Source organism: Musca autumnalis, unplaced genomic scaffold, assembly GCF_047663935.1.
Source record: "Musca autumnalis isolate F117 unplaced genomic scaffold, ASM4766393v1 scaffold_1, whole genome shotgun sequence".
Classification (NCBI taxonomy): Eukaryota; Metazoa; Arthropoda; class Insecta; order Diptera; family Muscidae; genus Musca; species Musca autumnalis.
Genome location: NW_027411644.1, coordinates 246,258,931 through 246,271,624, shown reverse-complemented (window position 1 = coordinate 246,271,624; position 12,694 = coordinate 246,258,931).

Genomic DNA, 12,694 nt, shown 5'->3' with positions numbered 1-12,694 from the left:
TGTCCCGGTTCGGTTTAGTTTGCGAACACTTCCCCATTAATACCGCATTTAACAAAATGAAGTAAGAGTGGCTTACATTGAATAGAAAAAGAAACAACAACAAAATGGAATAAAAATTTATAACATATTTGGCTTAATCTTCACGATTGAAATCTTATAAATCATTTTTTTTTGTGTGATTTACTATTTATTGCTGCATCATTGTGATGTTTGAAAAGAAGGGGCGACTGACACGGAATAACGTTTTGTGAAGAGATTAGATCAGCCAGTCAGCCAGCGGTTACTTTTACTTTCAAGTACTTTAAGCAGCTAACATTGTGAAAGTTTTTTCTAGTCATATAATGGAATGTTAAGGTTTTTTCGCACTTGAATTAAAGCATAAAGAAGGGCTTTTAATATTTTTATTCGAATTATCGAACATACTTTTGTACGTAGGTGGCTATATCACAATGTTTTCCGAGAAGCCCAACTGAACGCGTTTCGGTGTTTTGCTCTACATTAAATATAAAATTGTGTGGTTCGCTCCTTCTTTTGAACTTTGTATAGAAGGTTTCCCCATCTGAGTGAACCGTCAGGTGTTTTTTTTTTTTGTTTAAAGATTTATTGGCTGGATTATTTTTACAATATGACCCAACCAGAGTAACCTTGGTATAACCATACACGTTTAATTGTAATTGTATAATTTCTAAAGCACTCGGTTTATACGACTTCTAAAAGTATGTTTACCTAAATAGGTCTATCGATTTTTTTGAATATTTGTTTCTCCAACAATACATTTACTGAATCGTTATTGTATATAGAGGAATTTTAATTGACCAATATTATTTTCAACACTACCCTCAAAGGATCCAACCTGGATTGTTTTAATTAGGTGGTAAATAACTTCAACTTAAAACTAAGGGGGTATACGAGATTTAATAACCGTTATTTTATTTCATTGAACTATCTTGTCCCCTTCAAAGTAATCCCCCTCAGTTATAATACACCTTTGTATGTCAGCATTTGTTGCTATCCTCGAAACACTTCTGAAACGCGCTTTTCTGGTATAGCTAACAGCCCCTGTTTAATTTTTTTACACGACTGAGGCGATAATCGTAGAAGAACGCTTTGTTTTCATCGGTGTCTTCAGTTTTGGGAGGAGGAAAAAAAATCAGAGGGCCAAGTCCGTTGAATACGTGGTGATAACGGTTTTGTTTTGGCCAAAAAACTCATGCACAAGCATTGATGTGTGAGCTGGTGCGTTATCATGGTGCAAAATCCATGATTGTTTTTTTTTATAATTCTGTGCGTTTCTGACGAACTGCTTCGCACAAACGGCGCATAAGTTCAAGTTAGTATTTCTTATTGATCGCACGACCTTGTAGCAAGAATTTATAATTTCAGTCAAACAAAACAGTGAGCAAAACCGCAGACTAAATACCAAAACACATGTTTGGACTTTATGAGTCGGAAGAAGATCAAGGTCGCGGCGGTGCAGGAAACCATGCTGAACTACCACAGCTCAGTACGTTGTGATGGTTACAACGTAATAAGGAAGGATCGCACCAGATGTGGAGGATTAGCTTTCCTTTTGCACCAGTCTGTTCAATACAGACCTATCTCGCTTGAGCCTGCCTCTAATGACCCGTACATGGAATGTATGGGGGTAGCAGTCAGGTGTGGAACTGCCGAGATAGAGTTGCTTAACGTAAACATCCCGCCGAGAAATGGCTGTATATCAGATTATAAGCCTGACATTAGCCCGCTTTTGGAAGGTCATAATCGTCTGGTTCTGGGTGACTTTAATGCGCATCATTAGATGTGGCATTCGGCGCTCGGAAACGACCAGAGAGGTATAGCGCTGGCTGAGCAGATTGATAGCTCTACGTTTTGCTCGATCAATGAGGACGCCTCTACCAGAATTAGAGGAGCGTGTCACACTTTGCCAGACATAACCATCGTGTCACCTGGTCTGACAAATGACGTCACCTGGCAACCCGTCATTTCCCTTGGATCAGACAATCTCCCCATAATTGTCTCCATCAGCAGACCAACCGATTTCATCACCTCTGAACGCCGCACAAACTGATTGGCCGAGTTTCAGAGAGTTCACCAATCACCGCTTCAGAGAATTGCCCAATCCTTCTGATGTTCGGGTAACGGAAATGATGTTCCGAGACATTATCAATGCTGCAGCCGCTCGTCATATACCTGCTGGTCGAATACCCGAAGTAAGACCAAATTTCCCAATGACGGGATTAGCAAATGAGCGTGATGAGCTTCTTCGAACCAACCCCGACGACCCCAGAGTCAGGGAGCTGACACTGGAAGTTAACAGGCTGGTCGGCGAACATAAGCGGAACAAGTGGTTAAATCATCTGAAGAGTTGCAACATTGGAGCCGGTATAAGTAAATTGTGGACAACGGTTAAGTCACTCACGAAACCCGGAAGGAGGGATGACAGGACCTCAGTCACGTTTGGCGACGTTACGTTGACTGACCCGAAGAGGTGTGTAAGTTACTTCAATCGACTGTTTGTCGAGCACCCCGAGAGTGACAGGGCGAAGAGAAGAGTGTTACGTCGCATTAGATCTCTTCCTGCCGAGGATGAACCACCACAGTTTACAATGGATGATGTTGCGAATGCCATCAGAAACGCTAAATCATCCAAAGCGTTGTGCCCTGACGGAATTTCCATGGTAATGTTGAAACAGCTGGATGAGCCAGGAGTGGAGTATCTCACTAATGTTCTCAACCTGTCGCTAGCCACCCTTATTGTTCCCGAAGTCTGGAAAATGGACAGGGTGGTCCCGCTACTGAAGCCAGGCAAGGATGCCAGCAAAGGTGAATCGTACAGGCCGATTTCGCTTTTGTCATCTGTAGCGAAGACCCTTGAGGCCTTAGTCCTCCCCAGCATTAGAAATAGCTATCAAGTTGCCGATCATCAGCATGGATTCCGTAAGCAGCACAGCACGACAACAGCGCTGTACGCCATCTCCACACATATTTGTCGAGGACTCAACAAGGAGCGGCCGTGTGATAGAACAGTGATGGTGGCGCTTGACTGTCAAGCACTCCACGCTGTTCGAGGACATCGAGCAGACAACCCTCCGGCCAAGTCTGAAACGTTGGATAATCAACTATATGTGTGGTCGCCAGTCGTATGTGGAATTCAGGAACAAGAAATCCAAGCCCCGTAGAGTGAAACAGGGAGTTCCCCAAGGAGGGGTTATATCTCCGGAACTGTTTAACCTCTACCTTTCCTGTATTCCGCCCCCTCCAGACGGCATTGAGATCGTAACGTATGCGGATGATTGTACGATCCTGGCGTCAGGTACCTACCCTGATAACATCTGTGAGAGACTGAACTCCTATTTAACCGATCTTACCACCTTTTTCCACGCGAGGAATATGCAGATATCCGCCACTAAATCGACGGCCACTCTGTTACCACATGGAAGGCGCAGTATAGAAGAGAGTTGAATATCAGGGTCGATGGTAGCAGAATTCCGACCACAAACTGCCCCAAAATTCTAGGGGTCACATTCGACACCACTTTCACGTCGTCCGAGCATGCCACAGCTATCTGTGATAAACTGAAATGTAGGAACAAGGTCCTCAAGTCCCTAGCCGGCAGCACTTGAGGTGCAGATAAAGAAACCTTGTTGACCACGTATAAAGCGATAGGACGGTCTGTGGTAAGCTATGCGGCGCCAATTTGGTCCCCGAATTTATGTGACATGCAGTGGGATAAGATTCAAATTTGTCAGAACGCCGTCCTGAGAACAGCAACAGGGTGCCTCCTCAAATCTACAGTGGACCATCTACATGAGGAGGCAAAGATTCTTCCAGTACGACAACATAATGAGATGCTATCGTTGCAGTACTTGCTCGGGTGTTACCGTGAGAGCCATCCCAATCACCATCTGCTGGCCACCGATACAACCAGGCATATCGAGAAGGATATTCATGCTCTAGAGACGAAGGTCCAAAAATATAGGAGAGAACCTCTAGATCAACAGGCATATCAGGCAGGTTTGAACAGCATTCACACGGACACAGTTGCTAAGACCATAAGCAATTATTGTGTGAATGCTGTCATCGGAGCACATACCCCATCTATCGCACGAAAAACCAGAGTAGTTTTGGCTCAATTACGCTCGCGATATTGCAGTCGCCTAAATTCCTATTGGGCGGGAATCGATCGCACCGTGCAAGACATCTGCCCAGTATGCGGCATGGGCGCGCACGATACTAAGCACCTATTCAACTGCCCCGCCAAGCCTACTCATATGACTCCAGTGGATCTGTGGTCCTGGAACTGGAGATAGACCCAAAGCCAGATTGAACAGGAGAACGAACATACAAACATAATAATAAAACACTGTTACAGCAACAACAAATACCAAATTTCAGCCATTTCAGTGATATATTGAGTCCACAACCTGAAAAATACCGAAAATCGGAAAGTAACGTTGTATGGGGACTATATGAAAACGTTGACCTATACAGACAAATTTCATGTGGAAAGTTGTATACCCCATAGAAGTCTAAATAGCAAATTGCAGCCATTTCGGAGGGATATAGAGGTCGCAACCTTCAAAACACCGAAAATCGAGAGGTACTGTTTTATGGGAGCTATATAAAACGTGGACCGACATAGCCCATTTTCAATACCAAACATAATAGTAGTAATAGAAAAAATTGTGAGCTGTATCTTGATTTCAACAGACGGACGGACGGCCAGACGGACATGGCTATTTGGACTTAGGATTTTTATGTTGATCAAGGACATATACTTTAATTTACTAGTGCAGAACGTTTGGCATTGTTCGCCAAGGGGTAAGGTAGGGAAGACTAGTTTCGATCCTCGCCACAGGATCTCATCAGATCCCTTGTTTCTTGTTTGTGGATATTCTCCACCGAAGTTATTTTCCAATAAATTCAATATTCATGTTTTTGTTGAAGAAGTTATTAACTTTTTTCCTGAAAAAATGTGAATTTAACTTATTGCCGAATTTCCTGATTATGTGTAAAAAACAAACTGCATTTGAAAGAGTAAAAAGTTAGATGATAGCCAAGCCGTTCCACATCCGATATGTCTGAGGAGTTTCTTTAGGCGAAACATGTCATGTCACATAGTAGTGGGCGTGTGGGTTCGAGTCGCCGGCTTTCCTTTTTCAGATGCATTATTGATCATTAAGCTCGATTTCCAACGAGAAATTAATTATAACCTAATCGGATTCAGTTTCCATAGTATAAAATAGACGAGCAGATAGGTTTTTAACTTAAAAAATTTTTATTCATTCATTCCCGATTTCCCGGGAAATACGATTTCGTTTCCCGGGAAAATCTCGTTGCCACAATACCGAGAATTCGCGGAAATTCTCGGTGCGGGAAATCCCTACCCAAAACCATAGTATGTACACTTTCATACGGGCAAAATGTGTCTCATCGAAATAATGGTTTTAGACCGCAAGTTTGGGCGAATTCCGTTTCAAACAATATGGAGTTGATTTAGCCATGTCCGTACGTCTGTGTGTCTGGCTGGCTGGAGCGCACGATAACTCTAAAAAGGATCAACCGATTCGGTCCAAAATTTGGCTTTCGTGATATTTTGTCCAAACTTAGTTTAAGTTCGAAGATAGTTTATATCGGTCCACTCCTTCCGGTACATCTCCCACAAAAGGTTGAAAATTTTCGGAAAAATTGTGCGCACGATAACTCTTGAAGGGAGTAACCGATGTGGACCGTACTTTGCACATCGTGAAATTTCTACCAGACTTAGATGGACTCAAGCGGTTTACTCCTTCGGGTACCTCCCCCACAAAATTCGGGATAAGTTCAGTTTAGGACCTGCTCTCGAATCGCATTGATATTTGTTGCATCAACTTGTATTCACTGCCGCCCATACTACGGTACAAGTTTCATCAGGGGCAAGTCCATATTTCCTGAGGAAATAGCCTGAAAGTTTCAAAAAACTCCTATAACACCGTGTTTAGTGGTTGGAGAGCAAGATAACTCTCGAACGGATGCGACGATTCTGTCCAAAATTTGGCCTTCGTAATATTGTGTCCAAACTTAGTTTAAGTCCACTCCTTTAGGTACCTCACCCACAAAAGTTCAAAAATGTTTGGAAAAATTGTGCGCACGATAACTCTTGAAGGGAGTGACCGATTTGGTACAAGGTGGCCGCCGCCACAGTTTATTGTCATTTGAGCCCTTTTTATGGTATTTTCCATCACTTTGGCCAAAACTTCCGGCGATAGGTCCTCACATTGTTGGCGGATATTGTCTTTAAAAGCTGAAAGAGTCTGAGGCTTGTTGACATAAACCCGCGACTTCAAAAAGCCCCACAAAAAGAAGTCTGGAGCGGTCAAATCAGGCGATCTTCGACGAAATTCACGTTGTGCCAAAGTCACCGACCGATTATTGGTCAAATAAATAGTCACCAATATTCCGCGTTCTGGAGCAGTGTAGCGTAACATTGCATTCGCTGCCTCAATTACGACGCCAAATTTTTTTTCAGTGAAAGTCCATACTTCTTGAGTAAATAGCCCGAAAAGTGTAAGAATCCCTATGGCACCGATCAAGTGATTTGATCTAAAATCTAGCCTTCGTCATATCGACACCTCCAAATAATAGTATGCTAAGTCTAAAAAGTGAGTTTTGCAGGAGAAGCTCTCAAAGTTTGGAAATTATTTTGAACTTCAGTACTATGCTAAGTCAATATTTGTTTATAACTTCTGTTCGTATTGACCGATCATTACCAAAATTACACAGAATTTAAGTTAAAGGACGTTCGACACCTCCAAATAATAGTTTGCTAATTCTGAAAAGCGAGTTTTGCAGGACAAGCTCTAAAAGTTTGGAAATTTCTTTGACCTTCAGTACTATGCTAAGTAAATATTTGTTTATAACTTCTGTTCGGATTGTCCGATCATTACCAAAATTTGACAGAATTTAAGTTAAAGGACGTTAAATATAAAAATGTAAAGAACTTGAAAACATGCTAAGTCGACTTAGCATACTATTGTTTGGAGGCGTCGATATATTGTCCAAACTTAGTTTCAGTTCGAAGATGGGCAATACCGATCCACAACTTCTAGTACTTCCCCCAATATTTAAAAATGTTACTATAATGATATGCCCGATATTTCTTGAACGGGGCAACCTTTCCTTAGGGTGCCTCCCCCACAAAAGTTCAACATTTATATCTAAATGAAGTTAATGGTCTGTTCAAAGATCGTTTGGAAATGTATACCGATGCTGTTCGTTGTGGTCCTGTTTACAGCGTATTATGTTTTCCGTGGACAAGTCCATACTGGTCCAAAAGTTATACGATGACCCACTATCGAGAAATGTGACCCACGAAATAAGATCCATTTCCATAATGGACTATGTCGGTCCTTCCTTTAAGTTCCTCCTCCTCAACACTTTTGGGCTTTAATCCTAATCCACATTTTTGTCGACAAGTTCAAATGTCCAAAAAGGGCCACAAAACTCTGAAATACCCTAAATACATTCGATCTGTCCGTAGATGAACTTTACAATTCACATAGACTGAGGGTATATCTCTGTCGGCAAAGCCGACTGATACTGTTTTACTTGTTTTTTAAAAACTTCAATAAAAAGTTGTTTGTTGAAGAAGTTATTGAAAAACAAGTAAGAAAAGTCTATAGTCGGACAGAGCCGACCACTATCCCTGGACAATCGCTCTCCACGGAACTTCTTTTCAATGATTGTGAAAATTTAATTATCAAATATCAGAGATGTAATGTATAATACTTACATATGACCAAAACCAAAAAGTTGTCTAGCATGACAAAGACATTTTTGTAGCAGGAAAGCAAAATTTAGTTCACACAAACTAAAATGTAATGAAACCCACTGATGTAGTACTACTACTTCCGTTGTTTAACCGCTACGTTATTGAAATTTTTACCAATTTCACACAAAAGTTTCAGTCCTTTTTCCCCGCTAAGTATTATCTGATCTTCACGTTTGTTTGTACGCTTCTTCGTCATCATAAACTCAAACTTTGTTTAAAATTGTGCGGGTTACATCTTTGTGTTTATTTCAGCTCGAGTCCATATTTTGTTGTATTCAAATATTTGACTTTGTATTCCTTGACTTTTGTTCCTCACATGGATTTTATTATTCCACAAGCCTACAAAGTCCTCGCATTCATCAAGAGAAATTGTTCAGAGTTTTCTGATCCCAATACTATTAAATTTATTTATACTGCCTTTATAAGATCAAAGCTAGAATATGCATCCATTAATTGGGACCCTTATAGTGTATCCCAAATAAGTCGTGTTGAGCGAATTAAAAGACGATTTACGAAATTTGCTCTAAAACCAATTTCATTTGTTGAACTTCCACCATATCAATCAAGATGTTTGCTACTAGGATGGAATGTCGTAGAAAATTCAGCAAATTAAACAAAATGAGAAATTTGCTGTATGGCCCTAAAGCTGATTACCCTACAAATTGAGTCGAACTAAAGAATTTCATATCCACCACTGTTTTTATGTCGTCTTTGCTTTGAAATGAATACGAACATAGGAATGTTGCTTCAATAAGCGGGGGTAAAACAACGAGAATGCTGTTGTTTTTGCATTACGCATTGATCAAAATTATTATTTTGAATAACAGAGCCGCTACAAAAATTGGTTAAAATTTTGTTTTTGTTCCATTTCATTTCACGATCATCAGCAAAAAATAATCATTTGTACTCTGGCCCGAACCCAACCTCCTTAAAAATTCGTTACAATCGGCCAATAATTCCGGCCTTAAGCTTGTTTACAATTTTTAATGGACGGAGACACATCGCTAAATCGCTTTATCTCGTCGAGATATGAATTTTGGCATACCAAATAAGGGTTCTAGGACGAATATTTCGTGGTGTTACATAAACTTTTGGAGAGACAATATGTAGCATGGGATAAAAATGTGGTTCTCTACACAGAACCCATTATATATTAGGCGGTAGGCCCGTTACCTAGCAAACACTTTATTGCAATTTAAATCAGAGGAAAGGTCAGTAGTTTTTTTTCCCATATGTAGGCTACTTTGCGAAATATATATGTCCTCAAGGAATTAAAATAACGACCAAAAATAAAATTTTTATATTTTTCATACAAAAGTAATGGTCCATTTCACCCGCTAAAGAATATCAGATCATCATTCAAAATTTTAGGCATCTTTTTCGACCTATACTCTTACCCGGTGCAAAATTTCGTGACTATTGATGTATAATTGCGACTTCTAGCGAGTTTATTATAACACTACAAACAAATAACGGAATAAGGTCAATCGTTCCACTTTCAAGTATATCTCACTTGTCCGGAATGTCACTTCCAGGAATTAAGATATAAGCTGTATATTAAAAATCGCCATCTCAAATTGCAAGCTTCTCTTTGTGATATACTCTTACCTTATTTAAAATTACGCGTTGATCGGACTATTATTGAGACCTACAGAGCCGCTAGAAAATTGGATAAATATTATGTTTTTGGTCCATCCACCAATAAAAATAGGGATCTATTCTGATCTGAACCCGACCTCCATACAAAATTTCGTGACGATCGGTCCATAATTGCGGCCTAGAGCGTGTTTTCAATTTATAATGGACAGACGGACGGACGGACACACATCTCAAAATCTCTTTATCTCGTCGAGATATGAAGATTGGTATACCACATTGGGGGTCTCCGACGAATATTTCGCGGTGTTACATGCATTTTTAACAAAACAAACTTATAATACCCTTTTCCACATTGTGGTATAGGGTATAGTAACACAAACAAGAAACAATGGAACTGATGAGATCACGTGGCGAGGATCGATACTAGTCTTCCCTGCCTTACCCCTTGGCGAACAATGCCAAACTTTCTCCACTAATAAATTAGTTGTTTTTTTTAAGTATTAAAACAACAACAATGGGATTAAGCCAGACTATTTAAAAAAACGAAATTGCAACAGCTATTCCAATAAAAAGCGTCACCAATGCTCTATTCAAAATTTAATTAACTAAAAAATTACGCATTTAAGACTCCATTGCTCCATATTGTGGTGTGTACTCTAATATGGGAATATTTTTTCCTTATCCAACCAATCATGGTAATATAGCCCCAGCACTCTACGCACATAAACTATTTTGTTGACAAATTGTCTTTTTGTCTTGTCTCTATTATCGAAAATTTTAATGAAATGTTTTTGTTTAACATAATTGAATGTTCAATGAATGGCTGGCTGGCTCGATCGCAAGCAGCAACAACAGAAGCGCGTCTGATCGAAGTATTTTGTGACAATTTAAAAATTCATTCAAGAGAAAATTACGTGACTTATGAGCGTTTTGTGGGTTACTCAAATGTCCCAATTTTGTTTTGCTGTCTTAGTATCAGTGAAATACAAAAGTGGTTGTTAAAATGACACCATCAAATAGCTAATCTAATGCACAGTGGAATACGAAATGTATGAGTGAAAACTAAATGTATAATTGTATAGTTAAGTACATCCTTTATTGACCCTTAGAATCAAATAGTGTATTTAATTATACTATGGAGGGGAATAGTAAGCTTATTTCTCTTATCATTTAATTCATTGACAAACTGATCACTGATAATAATGCATTTTTTAACTAAGCACTTAATCGATTTATTATTCATCGCCAAAATCATCATAACCACATAATCGTCATCATTGTAGTATCTCTACCTCTTCACCAAAGTCCGCATATGAAGCAGGTGGGTAGCAATTGATCATTTGCTTTTCATCTGTGTGACAATTTTTGGACTTAATTTAATTTATGGCCTGGTCTCTTTGTGTGTAGCTAGTGGTAACTGCATTGCTAAGCTTTACGTGCTGAAGCATTTAATCGAATGCTTGTTGTTGAGTTTAATTAAGTGGGAGGTAAACATGCGAAGAGAAACAGTAGCTGAATAGTAATGGAGGTGTGAATATGGGTCACACACACACACATACACTCAGAGACGCACTTTACTTACTGTAAGTGCATGCTCAGCTGCATCTTAATGGACCAATAAACGTAAATCACCTAATCTAGATGATCGTAATGTAGACAAACTGACGGAGATATTAAAATTGTTGTTCAATGAATAAAATAACATTAAAGTTAAGTAATTTAAACAAATTAAACTTGCCTTCCAAGAGTTATATGTAAATTTTACTTCAGTTAGGTTTGTGCTTATTGATTATTCTGTCGCAAAAATAGAGCTTAGAATGGGATTCCGACAAGGTTCTCTTTTATACCTTCGAACCTCTCTCTCTCTAGATCATAAAGGTCTCTCTCGACGTGCCTGGGTGGGGGAAGCCTGTCCATTAAATTGTGACAGGGATGCTCATTGCGATAACACCCAAACAGGTACTGCATCGACAACATCTTGTTGTGCTGTTGCAGTCCTCAGGTCGACATTCTGGCAGATTTCTTCTTCCACTGCGTAGCGCTAACATTTACATACCACGCTGGCGCCGCATAGCATACTACAGATCGGCCTATTGCGTTGTAACAGGTCAACAAGGTTTCTTTGTCAGCACCCCAAGTGCTGCCGCCCAAATGGTGAACAGGGTGGCAGTAAATTTATCGGCGGATATTTTCATATTCCTCAGATGGAAGAACTGCACTAGGCCAGCTATGTAGACATTTAACCTATCACATATGTCATCGACGATAGAACTCGAAGCCATTAGATCTATGCTGTCTGGAGGGTGTGGAATTTCAGAGGGGTAGAGGTTAAACAGATCCGGAAATATCACCCCTCCTTGGGGACCTCCCTGTTTCACTCTACGGGATTTGGACTTTTTGTCTCTGAATTCCACAAACAACTGGCGTGTTTGTGTTTTTAAATTTCCATATTTCCCCCTATAACGACTAGAAAGTTCCAACAATCCCACTCAAGTCGTGATCTTGCTATATATGAATGTTAATGGCATATGTTCATAGAACATTTAGGTCCATCACTTCTCTTATTGTTATTTTCTACAGTCATTTTGAGCCATTTGGTGGGTTTTATTTTACAAACGACAGTCGTATCTACCTACATTTCTCCCGTTTTTATACCCTCCACCATAGTATGGAAGGTATGCAGGGACAATAAAATTCTAAGATCAGGATAAAATTCTAAGACGATCTAGCCATACCCATCTGTCTGTCTGTCTGTCTGTCTGCCTGTCCGTCTGTTGTAATCACTCTAGCGTTCGCAATAATTGAGCTAGAGCGCGATATATTTGCACCCGAGTGTCTTTTTTCCATGGGCAGGTCAATTTCGAAGATGGCGATATATGCGACCATTTTTTGGTATATCCCCCATATAAGGGTACCTTCCGATTTTCGGTATTTTGGGGATTTTAGCTAAATTTTTTGACCGAACTACCTGCAATTTGACAGTTGGCGTTGCTAGTGATCACAAAAGATCTCCACAAAAAACCGTCAACATAGTTCCATGTGTTGGTATAGCCCCCATATAACGGTACCTCCGGATTTTCTGTATTTTCAAGATTTTAGCAACAATTTTTGGCCGAACTACCTGTAATTTGACAATTGGGGTTCCTATTGATTAGAAAACATCTCCTCAAAAACTGTAAACATAGGTCCATTTTTTGGTATAGCCCCATATAGCGGCACCTCCCGATTTTCGGTAGTTTGAGGATTTTAGCTACAATTTTAAGCGTAATTTAACATTTGAGGTTC